This window comes from Acinonyx jubatus, chromosome E4, assembly GCF_027475565.1.
Source record: "Acinonyx jubatus isolate Ajub_Pintada_27869175 chromosome E4, VMU_Ajub_asm_v1.0, whole genome shotgun sequence".
NCBI classification, from domain to species: Eukaryota; Metazoa; Chordata; class Mammalia; order Carnivora; family Felidae; genus Acinonyx; species Acinonyx jubatus.
The window spans coordinates 55,819,338-55,835,745 of NC_069395.1; the positions used below are offsets into that span (position 1 = coordinate 55,819,338).

Sequence of the window (16,408 nt, forward strand, 5' to 3'; positions counted from 1 at the left end):
AATAGAATGATTATCCTGATAGAAATGAGAGGACAGCACAACAAGTACTGGAGGATTATTTTACAGGGCAAATGTCTAACTTTCCCATGCTTTGACCATCAGCTTCAGCAGAACGTGGAAAGCCAATGAGTCCTCCCCCGAGGGCAGTTCTATACAAGAGTATGGAGGGTGTTCTATACAAGAGTATGGAGAGTGCCAAAGCCACTCTCCCTCTCACTAATTCCGTGGAATGTGAAATGAAAAAGCAACTTGGATCCCTATTTACAATTTTATTTAAACGTGTTCTGGAAGGGAAAGGTAGTATATGAGTCAGGATAAACACACTTACAGCTGAGAAGTGAAAAGGGCAGAAACGCAACTGGAAAGTAATGGGCTCAAGGTTCCAGAAGGAACCCTTGGGGACTGTCCAACCCTGAATGGCAAGGGGAAAATCAATGGCAATGGAATTTGACCTGAAGTTTTTGGAGCTTAAGTTTTAAGCAAAATGTAAACCTTGAAGACAAAGTTCTGCTTGCAGAAATCTTATCTTGTGGTGAAGCACTGTACTGGACCCAGAAAGCTTTAACCACTCACTGACATGCTAGGGAGACTTTCTGGCAAGGTGTCACAGTTTAGAGGTGTCACCAAATGCCCTGGTATGTTTATACAGTCATGTCCAGTTTACCTGTGTCAGACAAGACTTTGACAGGCTTAAGAGAAGGAACTACACGGGGTCGCCAGTTATCCACGCTGCTGGAAACACCACTAGCCTGGCCAGCCAAAGGAAAACACATGTGCCTGCCAGAAGTAACAAAGTAATGGACTTTCCATGAAAGCTATCAGTTCTGGACGATTTGATATTTTTAGAGAAAAGACTTATGTATAGTGGGCACCATGACCATTAAGATCTGATGTGGGGGTTGCTAGTGAAGAAATGAAGCATCAATGCAGAGAATCTGTGTTCTCAAAGGAGCAGTAAGGCACAAATATTGGGGAAATATACAATACCCTACACTTTAAAGCAAGGAATGTCCAAGTCTAGGGATTCCTTTCGCCACCACCAACAGGATCTGAATGCATAGTTTGGAATTGGAAACACGGATTTAAGAAATGTAAATATACTTTGCCTACAATCTATGCCTGTAGTTGTTGTGCCTTAGAAATGGAAAGACAAAATGTATAAAAGATTTTCACACACATTAATAATCCCCAAGGGTCCTTGGTCAAACAGTCTTGAGCTGGGGTCTACAGTTCACCATGGCCCCATACATTTCCAGAAATTTCCTTGGGGCCAATTTAACACTTAGATCCTAGAGTTTCAGATTTTTATTAAAGTAGGTTTATTGCAGCTTATCAAACAAGGTCATAAAATTTCTCAGAGACACAAGTAGACTCAGTATCTTGAATAGTACCTGGGGCTTAAAAACAAAACTTCCTAAAAAAAAAAAAAAACAACTAGTGAATATCAGGTACAAGGTTGTAAATATGGAACTTCGTATTTCTCTAGACCTTAGCACATCCTGTACAAGGTTATTGCCTAGAAAAAATTCATTGAACTGATAGAGAATGTATTTTTTCATTAATAAGTGAACTCTATATAAAAACGAGTATGCTTAGTAGTAACCTACGTTATTTCTCCTAGGACTAGAAGCATCACTTAATCCAGGAGTGCCAGATGTCATCATTCAATAAAGTATTCAGCACTCTACCTGTCTGAATATTCATGATCCCAGATGCCTGGGAAATGGCAGATTATGGATACTCCTGTAAAATCATGTGGCAGAAACTGTTCAGTGTACATTTTTGGGAAAACTAGTTCCAGGCTTGAGTCTTTGATTTTACTCAGTATTTCACTGCAGGTGCATAGCCTTACTTAACACACAGTTTCTTAGTAAACTTAGACTTAAAACTTAGAAAGTTTGAGTTGGAATCTCAATTTTTTTCTCTCACATAAAATTGTTCGTTTAGATCTAACAACAGGCTAAGAGAGGTATCACCTGCCCCCTTTCAGAAAGACATCCTTTATAGTTTTTCCATCATCGATAACTGACAAAAGTAAAATCTATCTCCAAAAGCCATTCTCTCGAATTAATGTCTATTTTCTGCCAAAGCAGAATGGTAAATTATGAGAAGCTATTGAGTGGGACATGCCAAATGAGAGAACAGATCCTTGCCATAAAAAGCTTAATGGAAAGAGCCATTAGTGAATGGTTTCCAATCTATATACTTACAGTTCAATGCTATATACTTAAAATTCAATTTGGTATTGGCCAAAGATTAGGATTGGATATCCCTAATGTAGCGATCAAACCGTCAATGCAAACTTAGGAGAATGGACCACTGAGTTGAAGTGAAGAAAGCAAAATGTGTTTGGAGTAAAATCTTAACTCTTTCCCATGGCCTATAGTCCTTCATGATGTAGCTTCTCTTGGCCTCCCCAACCTCCTCTGGTCTTCTCTCTTCTCTCTTCAGGATGCTTCAGTCACATGGCTTCCTTTAGGACACACAAACCCTAAGTTCCTACCTTACGACTGTCTCGTGTAGTTCTCCCCCCTCCCTCCGAATGCTTTCTGTGATCTCCCGCCCCCAGATCTTCCTGTCACTGGCTCCGTCTCTTCTCACGATTTCCTCCACTTTCCACTATGGAAGGCATTTCTTGAACACCTAATTTAAAGGGGATTTCTAGTATCCCAGTTACTCTTTTGCATCTCTCCCTGTTTAATTCCTTTATTTTTCCTCATAGCACTTACTATGATCCCAAGTAACCTTGTTTACTTGTCCATTTTCTGTTTCCACCAATGGGATGCAAACCAGGCAGAGACCTTATCTGTCTTGTTCATTTCTTATTTCTGGCATTTAGTATCTGGCACATAGAAGGTGCTCAATAAACATCTGTAGTCAAATAGAAACCAAAATAGATCAAATAAAGCTTTGTGATGAGGAATTGGAACCTAACATTGAACCTATGAAGATAGGACTTCAGGCATCCAAGCAAGGACAGCTTACATCCAAGCCATGTAGGGCACAATGCCCAGCTTTAATGTCCACGAATAACCTTCTCAGGAGTTCATCTAACCCAACTAGTCTCCACTTTTCTCGCCCCTATTTATCACTCATACCAAGCCTTTCATCTGGCCTCTCCTATAATTCCTCTTGGATAGTCTGGAAATGACACATGGAAACATGGACTCTGTCCATGGGAACCAACACACAATTAACCACTCTTCCACCAAAGCTCCATTTAGCCTCCAGTGTGTTTGGACTGGCTGTTTGTCAGGGCACAGGATGTTGGTCACTCTCAGAACAGGAGCTTTGCATCCAATTGTTATAGCTGTGTCTTAATCAGTGGCTCTGTTTTAAGTGGTTAGAGCGGCATGGTATTTAGCTTAAACCACAAGCGTCCCTGGAAGGAAAATGGGAGGATGGGAGGTCAGTCAATCTGTGGTTGTAATCAAAATACCTAGGCCCAGTGGAGGCTGCCCTAAATGAAGCTGCAGGGGTGGGTGGTTCTGATGCTGTGGCAACAATCAAGGGAGGAAGAAAAGTGTGCAGAATGGACAGGAGAAGCTGACTGAAAAATCACATGATTTGATGGATGTATTACTTCATTTTGTTGCGAAGTATTTTAGGGTAGACAAGGCTTGAAGGCAGAGCTGTTGATTTTTTAGTCTCCTTAACCAAAACATTTTGACAATATATCCAGTAAGGCTGTGGAATCCATGACCCCAGTTGCTGTGCAACACCAGCTGTCAGAATCAAGAAGGTTATCCTTCACATCTTTCAGAGTTAATATATGCATGCAACTTGATTCAGCTATGGTGAGACTATGGGAACAAAGAACAAAATATTGCTGTTGGTCTTTGTTCTAATACTTTTTTTCTTTCTTTTTTTATGCTCTCTCTCTCTCACTCTCTCTCTCTCTCTCTCCAACCTCTTGAAGATAATTTGATGATCAGACCTCAAGAGTGCTTGTTCAATTAGTGCTTGTGATGTGTTTTGTGTTTTCCCTAAGCAGAAGAGGAGAGTCGTAAGTGTTAGACATGCCAGGAAACTTTGGTTTTCCATCACCCAAGTGGACTCTGCATTCTCTTCACTGCGTACTACATAGTAAAGAAATATGAAAGCCATCTGCTCCCCATCCAATACTCATGTCTTCTTGATCTGCCTCTTAAAATTACAGTTATTAGAAGGCTCTGTCATCCATTTCCTGTTTGCCAAGACACCTGTCACATGAGCTGTGCATTCAGAATCAATAACTGTTAGTCCGTGGGAACACACACAGCTTTTCTGGACCACTTGTAAATATAGAAGGTTGATTATTGGATTATTGTCTTTGTCGCTCGTCTTCCATGATCTGTAAAATGGTAATATTATCATCTACCTTGTGGGGTTGTTGTGTGGCTCAGGTCAATTTACATGCATAAAGCCTAAACAATAACATGAATATAAACAGGATTTAAAGGAGCTTCTGGGGGTGCCTGGGTGGCTCAGTCGGTTGAGTGTCCGACTTGGGCTCATGTCATGATCTTACGGTCGTGGGTTCAATCCCCACATAGGGCTCTGTGCTGACAGCTCAGAGCCTGGAGCCTGCTTCGGACTCTTGTCTCCTCTCTCTCTCTCTGCCCCTCCCACACACATGCTCTCTCTCTCTCTCAAAAATAAATAAACATAAAAAAAAAATTAAGAAGCTTCTGAATGATCTATGGGAGTGTTTTCTACCAGAGCTTCCCAAAAGGCTTCGTACACCAACATTTATTAATTAGGAAGCGTCTTCATGTGGTGGTAAGTCACTTACACACATTTTATATGGGCTACATAACCAACTCTTAGGTCAAAAGTTATGTTATGGCCTTTCTAACAAGTATGAACTTTAATTCCTAATGCCATGGCAATTAAGTGTCACACACATTTGTTTCTTTAAATCTAATTTAATATGTTCCAGTCAGGATGGTAGAAAATCAAAATCCAGGTCTTTGACATGTTGATAACCACAGAGGAAATCTCCCACTTCTCTGGTATCATTCAAGAACTCTTCTTTCTGTAACATTCGGAGGATCTGGTTGTGATCGGTCAACATTGGTCATCATTGATATGTTTGTTGTTCAAGTACATATGTGTCCTTGAAGGTGGGCAGCCTGCTACCCACGTTAGTCTTAGGTTCTAGGTTTTTTGCTGAAGCCGTGCACCTTCAGATGGCTCGACTCTAACTATCTCAAACCCTCTCCTTAGGTTCACCAGACAACCAGTGCCCTCTAAGTTACCGCCACCTCCCCTAGGCCACTGGAAAGGAAGAGACCGCTGATTGCCATGACAACTATCTAAATTGAACCAGAAACATGGAAGTCTTGTATTTGAATGTAAAGCTATACCAGTTCACCCATTTCACAAACCTGTCGAGCACTTTCCCAGGTGTTTTGGGGTTTACAAAGATAAAAGACAGTGTCTCTGACCTTAACAATCTGGCGGATTTCAAATTCTCTCACGAAGCCTATCTAATTAAATCCTTGAGTTAAGACCATTCTCTGTGGTGAGAGTACGGGTGATGGGACATATTCCTGTTTGCTGAACAAACTGAAGCTCTGAAGGGCAACCTGATTCACGTAGTATCACATCCAGTGAGGGGAAATGCTAGAAGTACATTCAAAGACTCCATTTCAGTAATCTTTAACATGACTCTGCCCTGATTTTGAGTCCAAGGGATTCCTTCAGAAAAGAACTTAGAAGCGATTTGGTCTATCAGCCAACATGTGGGAACAATTGGAGTTTGGAGAACCTTTTTCTACAGTGATACAATAGCGGATGTTGTCCAACTTCACACCTTGCAAGTATGGTGCTGCCTACGCATTGCCTGAGAGGATATAATCATCACCACGGTATGGAAGGAGATCATTCTTTGGAGTGGACAGTTCGCGATTCAAACACCAACCCCTCACAGCTCAAATATGATATTAATTTCCACGTGCCTCCATTTTCTGAGAAGTTCTGCTGACCTACTTCGTCGAACCGGTAGAAGAGGTGAGTGAGATAGCTCACATAAAACTATGTCCCTGGGCCTGGCACCCTGACCCAGGGGAGGTGCTCCAGAAATCTTAACCATCACCGCGCCCCCACCCCCCACCGTCACCACACACACACACACACACAATGAACAAACATTTATTGAGTACTTATTGCTAGGGAGTAGAGCTACAGATATAAATAACATCTAATACCTTACTCTAAGAATTGGCTTCTATGCCACTTGGTGGGCGAGGAGAGACTTTGCTCCCCCTAAAGTCATCCATTTGGAGGGAGAAAAGGGAGACTGGGAAATGGGGAATGGGGAGCCATCCTTCTCCACTGCCACCTCAAGAGGTCAGAGGAAATGGGGCCAAATTCCCTTTGGGATTTCATTCCCTCCGGCCGAGCGGTGGGCTCATGGCTGGGAACAGGATGTTGCTAAGAGAGCCACATCCAAAGGGAACTCTTATTTCCTATGTCTTTTGTTCCCTGACATTTTCAATTTCCATCACGGGAGCCTTTGCCAGTCATCTGCTCCGCCTTTATCCCAAAATCAATTTCCTGGGAAGGTGCAAGATGCTGTGAACATCTGGCCCAAACGCTCAGGGCTGTCCTTCCCAATTGGGTGTTCTTCATGTGACGCAGTGGAGTGGCAGTGCTACCTCTGCCCTGGGACACAGTAAGACACCCGGGCCAGAGCGGCCTGGGTCTGCCCAGATCCCCTTCTCCTTCTCCAAATACCAGGAGCATATTTCCTACTTCAATTGCCGTTTTGACCTCAAATAAAACTAACCTGACTTATGGTAGAAAAAAATGTGCTGAGATTCACTGGGGCATGGCTCTTCCTTTCCTCCAGAGAGTTTGGGCAGAGAGCTTCAAATGGACCTCAGGAGGACTCTTTCCAATTCACTGTGTGCCCCCAAAAGTAGTGGCACTAATAAAACATCAAAGAGTAAATACTGGTTAGTGTGTGTGTGTGTGTGTGTGTGTGTGTGTGTGTGTGTGAGACAGAGACAGAGAGTCAGAGAATTAACAGCTGTCATGATTGCCCTGTTTCAGAGTACAGGCATTTTCACTTCAGAAATTTCAAAAAGGACTCCAAAATAAATGTGAACACGTACACTCAGAGCAACCAAATGTATTTTCTCAGACTACATGTCTCCTGAGGAAAATGTAGAGCTTTTGCTTCTGGCCAGACTGGAACCTGTCCCCATGCCCACCTCCCTCTGCCAAAGCTTTGATCCTAAAGAAACACTTCAGGATTCCAAACTCAAACCCACAATAGCAGACCTTGTGGTGGATGTATTTCACATTCATGATATTCCTAATTCACACCAACTCTCTCAAACCACACTCAGTGCGAGGTACATACCACATGTCCATTCCGATTTTCCCGATCACCAGCCCCCACCGTGCCCTTCGTAAACTATTTTTTAAATCAAATTTCCTCCACATTCACCATGGTTCAAGAGCTCCTAAAATTTCACCTCTCCTCCAGACTATTTCCCGCTTAGGCTGGAAGCGAGGTGGAATTTTCTCCAGCTTCAGAGTTCCAAGATGAATACCAAGTTCCAAGGTTGAACACCTTCAACCACGCTGCACACGACAACAGCAACACCAATAATATTTTGGGTGTAAGTGTTACCTTCTCTAAAGCTCAAAGCATTTTTAAAGATCACGTTCTGTGTTTGTATAGCATTGTTCTGGGTAAAGAGAGGAAAACAATTGTTTTCTCATTTGGCAAGTAGCAACTGACAAATGGCAAATAGCAAAACCAGGGTAAGCACTAAGCAGCATACCTGAGATGCCTCGGCATGATCCAGGAGGAGGCAGGGCAGGGACAGAACCTGATGAGTCTCAAAAATAGTGATCTATGTGTTCCGGGCCCACCACTGCCTGGGACACTGTCTTATCTCAGTTGTTACTGTTTTTTACGACTATCGATTTTGTTGTTGTTGCTGCTGTTCCGATCCTCAGATGGATGTTTAAATTGTCTTCAAATATCCCCTCGTTCCCACCATTCCTCCCTCCAAAGATACACACACACACACACACACACACACACACACATATATATATATACACATATCTATTTCCCCCACCAGACTGCTAGGGCTGTGCCTGAAATTCTGGAGATGAGGGTTGGAGGTGAGGGAGATTTCCTGCTTTCTCCTCCTCTGCCCTCTTCTCTTCTCCTGGGAATGAAGGAAACTAATTTACTATATAATTTACTATATAATTTACTATTAATTTACTATATAAATTACTATATAATTTACTATAAATTACTATTTACTAATTGTTTACTGCACGATGTATTTCATTTCACTTAACAATCATAACATCCTTACTTTGGTATTACCTCCCTGCAGAAGGATTAAGTGGATTCTTTATATTCTCACAGTTTGTAAGATGCAGGGCTGAGCTGTGAACCCCTGGCGTTTCACCCCTTCGGGTCTCTCAATTCTAAAATCCAGACATTATTTCTCCTTTTTTCCCTTCTAAGTTTGTTCCTGATGTTCATTTTAAACATATTTAGTCCATACTAAGCTCTTTTGGGTAGATGCTCAAAAAATGGGATCAAATGAGTATCTTTATCCTTTTATGGACACTGAGACTTTTAAGTTTTGTTTTGTTTTCTTTTTTGGTTTTCCTAAACATTTTCTTTTCTTTCTTTTTTTTTTTTTTTTGTTTTGTTTTGTTTTGTTTTGTTTTGTTTTCCTAAGCCTTAAGCTGGCTGAGTTAACATTCTTGTTCCAAAGGCTGGGACTAAGATAAAAGCCAAGAGTCTGATTTATTTCTTCAGGGATTCATTCAAATCATACAAAGCTATTCATTGACTTGGCCTTTCCCTCCCAAAGACCCTAATTTAGAGTGATTTGATTTCATTACTGGTGATTGGAAGAGTTTATTGCATAGAAACAAACTATACGTTCCCTTGGAGAAATATGAAAGTCGTCACCAGCTGAGATGACCCATGAATAAAACGGGTGAAAAGTGTTCTAAAGAGGAAGAATCCATAAGAGAGATTATTTTTAGAGAAAGAAAGACGATTGTTGGAGGTAATAACATGTCTTAAGCTAGATATGTCATTTGGTCTCCTTAGATAGCTTCTGCAGGATGGAAAATACATTTTTTTTCTCCCTCAATCTGACACACATCATCATTATAGAAAAAAAATTGCGTAGACTAAAACACAAACAGAATAAACACACATAATTCCACCCACCCAGATAGAATGACAAATAGACACTGTGATATATGAACTTCCAGCCATTTCCTGCGCACATATAATCTAACAGAAATAAAATCATGGCGTACTGTATCTTTGATACTTGCTTTTTTCCCATTAAAATGATGAATACCTACTAATATCAATAAGGAAACATTTATAACACAATAATTAAAGGCCTGATAGTATGATATGTTAGTTATGATAGTATGATAGTATGTTATCCCGTGATTTACTTAACCTGTCCTTTAGAATTAGAGATTATTTCCATCTTTCCAATTTTAAATAATGATACACAGACTGTCCTACAAAAGCCTTAACATAAAGGAAAAACTGGGAGATGGTAACCCATGTGTGGAAGTGGAAATGTTGATTATATTAAAAGTATAAAAAAATTTAAAGCTTTTGATAGATGTTACTGCATTATTTTTCGAAAAATTATACTAACATACATAGCAGGGTCTGACTGCATCCATTTTTCTAAATCCACTGATTGATAGAAATAAATGTTATTTCATTGTTTTAATATGGATTCCTCTGATTAGCAGTAACTGAGTAATTTGGAGGCGCCTCGGTGGCTCAGTGAGTTAAGCGTCTGACTTCGGCTAAGGTTGTGATCACCCAGTTCCGGTTCAAGCCCTGCATTGGGCTCTGCGCAGACAGCACAGAACCTGGATCCTGCTTTGGATTTTGCATCCCCTCTCTCTCTGCCCCTCTCCTGCTTTTCCTCTCTCTCTCTCAAATATAAATAAATAAGCGTCAAAAGATAATAATAACGTTGGGTCATTTTTGCTATGCATATTGTTTTATGTATTTCTTATTTTGGAAATTGTTTAGTATTTTCTGACCACTGTTTTCTACCTTCCCGAGTATTAGTTGGTCACTTGCGGAATTGTACAAACTCGCATGATTTTCAGTTTTGTAATACATTATAATATATGCTGCAAATATGTTTTCCAGTTTTTTTTGCCTTTTAAATATTCTTAATTTTAGTTTTACGTAGCAGACTAAAAGGACTACATTTTGCAGTAGTCAAATTTATCAGCATTTTCTTAATTTGCTTTTTTCCCTTTGGTTTCAGACTTAGACGGTCCTGAGGATTTTAAATCAACTTTGAAAAAGTCCAACTTGTGATATATAAGATCTCTAGAAACCTCAGAATTTCCATGCATCTCTATTTATGATACTGGTTCTCAAACTATGCTTACACAAAATACCATTTTTTCAGTTTCAGCCAAGGTGCTGTGCCATTAAATATGAAAAATAACAGTCTTTCCAATTTTTCAGAAAAATAAATTTAATGGAGTATCTTTCAATTCTAAGGTTTCCCACCACATTAAAAAAAAATGTTTGGTTACAGCTACTTGTTGCCTTTATTGCTATCTAATAAAACCTGGTGTCATATTATATATTCTGTTATTTTAAATTTAATACATCAATATTAAACGGTGTTGTGCAAAGATCACTATTACTTCCAGATGTTCTACTAACTGACAAGTTCAAGGATATGGTGTATGTTGGCTTCAGTTAAAAACTAAAAGAGAGATAATGTTAATAACACATACAAATTAGAAAACTAAACACTAAGAATTCTGTTATAACTGCTAATCACTTCTTACTTTCTTGAAAAGCCCATGCCTTGATTACAAATATCACAGGCAAATGCATTCAATGAATTCAATTGCCACGCTCCTATGAAATTATGATTTTCTGATGGGCTCAAATAACTTTCCTAAAGGAAAGATACTTTTTTTTCTTTAACCACAAAAATTATTATTCTTGACATTAGAAGTATAAGTGGGACAAGAAAATTTATTCCTTGTTTTTTAATGCTTCCAGAAGTGGTCTTTATTGCTGTACTGGGTCTGTGAAGAACATATACAAAGGCACCTCTCAACTGGCACTCACAAATAGAAGCTTTGAAAATCTGCACCTATAAAATGCATGCATTTCCTGAACTGGTAGCTGCTTTATTCAACAGACCATTAAAAGCCCATTTAGAGAGGCTCTCGCAAGCTCGTATGCACTACTGCTACTTAAAGCTGATGAACACAGCGTAGCAAGAAACAAAATAAAACAAAAAGTTGGACCAACTTTTTGGGAGAAAAAAAAGCTCTTTCCCCAGACCTAAATTTCCTCCAACACTAACACTCGTATAAAGAACAGGTAATGTGACAAAATTGCCCCACTTCCAATCTCCCAGCCAAAAATCCAACACCCCTCCACCCCTCCAAGTATCAATCATCAGCCCAGGCAAGGCAAATGAACTTTTAATCAATAACAGCTACTGTTTCTTGTACCAGGACTGTTTATGATTTAAAAGGGGGAAAAATTTAAATCAATCCTGATGTGAATGTTTTCCCTCTTGAAGAGAAAAAGCAACACCCTGTGTCAAAAGGCAGGATGGGGGGGGGGGGTGTAGTTTCACATGTTTTAAAAAATATGTTAAAACAAAATAAATTTGAAATTGTTTTTGCCCTCAGTAGCTATAGGAAGAAGAGTAGCTACGTAGAGTTGATGAGTCATGTTAGACAAACGGCTTCAATTTATGTCCACACCATTGCATTTCCTGTTTATATTCATACATTGGTATGGATTAATAGAGCTAAAAGGGAATTTAGGGAACATCTGTCCAAAGATCGGTGCTTTGGGGCCCCCGTCACTGGAACTGTTGAGGTGACAGAACGAATCGGCTGAGAAGTCGGAGGGAGAATTCAAACCACCAATGTAACAACAGGTTTTTAGATTATATTGGTGGGTGAAACTGATCATCTATGGAAGCCTCAACTGTGAAATCTGCAAAAGTAGATCTGCTCTGGCTGCAGATTCTTGCCCCTCTCCCTATCCGTAGCCAAAAGGCAACCTTTGCCTGGAATTTCCAGGATGTTACTAAAAACGTTTGTAAACCCAGAACCAGACACCTTTAAGCGCCTCCCCCCCACCCCCCGCAACACCCCGAGGTGTTCTGATTCTTCCCTCCATGTTTCTTCTATTCCTCTAGGCTACATCCACATAGGTGCAGCTAAACACCATAAATCCTCATAATATGGTAATCAGGTCTTCCTGCATCTTGAGTTTTCCCACAGCCAGAGAGAAATCAAGGTGGACTCTTTATGAGGCCTGCTGCATTATTTTGGCATGTTTGCACAAACCAGAAATAACTTCTCCAAAGATTACTGAAATGAAATCATCTTTCACCTAATTGGGAAAGGCTTTTGCCCAGTTTTAGAGAGTAACACACTGGGGAGGCAGTGGGGGATGATGATGGGAGTGATTTCTTGACTGTTTTCTTTTACAGTTTGCTGAAATGGAACAAATCAATCCTGTCTTGCTTATTTATAAAACCTTAACACCAATGGGGTGGGGAGAATTAATGAGACCAGGCACAAGGAATGTGGAGATTTTCATTTCTAAACTGCTGGCACACAGACATGCATTAGTGTCTTGTAGCTTTTCAAGGGCGCTGAAGAAATGAGTTTTCTGCCTTTTACAACTTTCAGTGGAGAGCGTGCATTTGCACATAGTTACTCACCACTGTAACTGGCAACCAGAAGAAGGATCCAGAAAAGAAGCCCACATTTTTTAAAAACTAGGATACTGTACCCTCACATGTACCCAAAGAACACAGTGATAACTGTTGACCCTCAGAAAAGAATGAACACGTAACTAGTAACACAAAAGACATAGCAGCCTTTCAGGGTGTATTTAGTCCTCATACTCTCTCTGTGATAAGGAAAATGAGTCTCCAAAGGATCGAGCGATCTGTTCAAAGAGGCACAACAAGTTCTTTTCACTTTTCTAAGAAACGTTTTCCTGGGAAGTGGAGGAAGACTTTTGATCGGTATTAAACACTATATTAACTTGTGCATAATTAAAAGCTGATGTCTGTCAGCCACAGTAACCATGCTGCACCTGCTGTGTTTTTCTGCTCTGGAGCCCACTTAGGAATAGCTGATGTCCTCAAAATGTCTTGCAAATTCCTTGAAACTGTCGTCTCTGCCAGTGTTTACTCCGGGGACACTGATACCTGTGCAGAGGGTACCATCTGCCGGTGCCTGCAAAGTGGCTAAGTCACAAGATGGAACTTCCGCTCATGGATCCTCCCTGTAAAAAAGTTCTGCTTTGCTCCCCGGCAAAGGAGGAGAATGGCCCTTCAATGGAATATATACTCCATTTCATCTCCTGTGCCCTATAGCTACACTGCTTGAGTTACCCCATGTCCCCGGGTATTTCAGGAAAAGGACCCTTTCGGCATTTGTTGGTGGTTTCTCTTTGTGTCTGGGACACGGGTGCACAAGAGTCCACACTTTCCCCCACGTCCCACTTCTGTCCTCCATGTCCAAACAGCTCTAACTCCTGCCTGTGGCCTTTACTACTTGGCTTTTACTTCAGTGCTTCTAATTTGGTTGACGGCTCTTCATTTAGAAGGAGAAAGCCATCCAGCTCATCAGCTTCATGACCCACACAAACCAGATGATCAGGCAACAGAAGAAAATATTAAAGTATGAATATAGGGGCAAGAGTTCATATTTCTCTCCCTTAATGCGCTTGGAGCCTTGGAAGGTAATTATAAGTATGTATGTATTTAGACTTCTGTCATTGATGGTAAGCTGTTTGGAAATTCAATGATGGCTTGTCAGACTCTAGGTAAGGAGGTGGAATTTTCCATTACCAAGATGATTACTTATTATGTTTAGTGCCTTGGACACCGTGGGCATTTGTGACAAAATGAATAACAGTGAGTCCAGGGGAAGGGCATTTGGAAAAAAAGAAATGCCTACTTTTAGAACCACCATTAGTCTTGGCAAACAAGGATTCCTGCCTCAAGCCCCATGTCTTATGGAGGTCTGTGCTTTGAAGCGTCTCCCTCAACATTTTCCAGTCCCCTTCTACTGCCTATGAACAGGTGGAGCCCACAATGCTCCAGGCAAGACTTTCCCCGCCCAGATAGAAACCCACATAGATCTCAGTCAACCTGCTATCCCGTTTGTAGGTTCAACCAGGGGCTGTGAGAAGCTCTGAGACTTGTCACCCATGGGGCCATCCCAGGGCCTCAAGAGGCTGAAATGGCAAGTGGATCACTCCCACTGGCTGGTGTGGAATTTCTTTGGTGGGAGCACATGAGATCGGGCCTCCAGAATGGGGCTGACACACTAATTTGGGGGACTCCAGGTGTTATCTATATTTATACAGATAAATTTTTCCAGAGCTTCACATATCTTAGAGTGATCCAACCTGCCTTCGGGGCATGAACCACTCATAAAGATAGATTGCTCTTAGGGAGGATCTTAACAATGACTTGCAGTCCAACATAACATTCTTTTAAGCTTCTCAAAGATGGAATTCGTGATTCTTACTGACATGGCTTCTCAGAGACTGGCCCAGTGCTAAGCATATCCTAGACATTAAAAACACATTTGATTAATATTGCAGTCTCTTCCATCTGTCCATCCATCCATCCATCCACCCATCCATCCACTCAATAATCTCTTCTAATATATTATTCCCTGCTTGCAGGACAGGTGGATTCTCAGAGTTTCCAAAACACAGTGGACTGAGGACCAGTAACATTCCTAAAAGTGTATTCTCAGAAAGGTATGCTGACCAATAAGGACTAATAAATAAGGAAAACTGCATTGAAGGTGGAATATGGAGTGAACTTCTCTAAGATGAAGACTTACATGTACGAGGAAAATCTTATCCAGGTTTCAAGGAAAGCAACATTGTCATTTGCTCAGAATTATAAAAACAGAGAAGCACACATAGCAAGTAACTTTAACTCTCTGAGAAAATGACACTTTGCTCGACAGAACGCCAAGAATATAAAAGTGTGTCTAGTTATCTTTTTATAATTGACAAAGCATAAAAACGTATTATCCTGCTACAGATTTATTTCAAAATGCAATTTAACTTTTCTCTTAATTATGATAGATTCGTTTTTCTGGTATTGTTGTGTTTTTGTAGCTGTTTGCAAGAAACACATCAGCCATCTTTAGAAAAGGAGGTTGATTATAAGGTGCATATTTTCTTTGATTGGCATTAGGAAACAATTAAAAATGAGAATGGAGGCAGCTTTAGGGACCAACTATCTCTCCTAATTTCTCTCTCCCTCTCTCTCTCTCTCTCTCTGTCTCTCTCTCTCTTCTCTCTCTCTCTCTTCCTTTTTCCTTCTCTCATCACCTTTCAAAGATGAAGCCATCTCAAGGTTCTCCAACCAACCCAAGGATGAGATATGGTTGGGTCAGAGAATTGCCCCTGGACCAATCAGAAGGTCACCTGTGTCCAAAGAGCAGCTGTTTGCTCTTAAGGGAAGGTTGGATACTGCATCAGACATATCAGCTATAAATACAAATATCTAGAAAATAGAAGTATAGAGGAAAACAATTAAAAAGCCCTTGTAATTCTACCACCCAGAGATAACTGCCATAAATACTTAAATACGTTTCATTCAAATTTCAGTATATGCATGTATATACTTAATATTGTTTACCAATTTTGGATACAGTGATATTATCTTCTAGCTTACCTTTTAGTGATATAAATATAAATATATTTATTTTTATATATTTCATGACATACATAAATTCCGTTATTTAATGGCTGCAAACAATGGCTGTCAAATGAATACACCATAGTTTCCTTACTCAATCCCCTTTTATTGAATTTTATATTTCTTGTTTTTTTTTCTTTTAATTTTTTAAATGTTTCTTTATTTTTGAGACAGAGAGACAGAGCATGAGCAGGGCAGGGGCAGAGAGAGAGGGAGACACAGAATCCGAAACAGGCTGCAGACTCTGAGCTGTCAGCACAGAGCCTCACTGACGTGGGGCTCGAACTCACAAACCTCAAGATCATGACCTGAGCCGAAGTCAGATGCCTAACCGACTGAGCCACCCAGGAGCCCCTATTTTTCTTTTTAAAACAAAGCTACAGGGGCACCTGGGTGGCTCAGTTGGTTGAGCGTCCGACTCAGGTCATGATCTTGCAGTTGACAAGTTTGAGCCCCATGTCGGGCTCTGTGCTGACAACTCAGAGCCTGGAGCCTGCTTCTGATTCTGTGTCTCGCTCTCTCTCTGCCCCTCCCCCGCTTATGCTCTGTCTTTCTCTGCCTCAAAAATAAAGATAAACATTTAAAAAATAAATAAAAATAAAACAAAGCTACAGTGAAGAATTCTGTAGCTAAGACTGTGTGTGTAT

At 40.6% G+C, this 16,408-nt stretch overlaps 1 long non-coding RNA gene across 4 annotated transcripts in view; it reads left to right on the forward strand.

Annotated features, from left to right (window-relative positions):
- Positions 1 to 14,947, forward strand: part of LOC113595606 (uncharacterized) — a 156,306-nt gene extending 141,359 nt beyond the window's left edge. For 2 of the 4 annotated variants that reach the window (XR_008293225.1, XR_008293224.1), the window contains 2 exons: positions 5,209 to 5,994; positions 10,293 to 14,947. This is a non-coding gene — a long non-coding RNA (uncharacterized LOC113595606). Of the gene's footprint in view, positions 1 to 5,208; positions 5,995 to 7,477; positions 8,190 to 10,292 lie in introns of those variants that run through there. The other 2 variants (XR_008293222.1, XR_008293223.1) reach the window with 2 other exon arrangements.
- Positions 14,948 to 16,408: the final 1,461 nt, after the last annotated feature.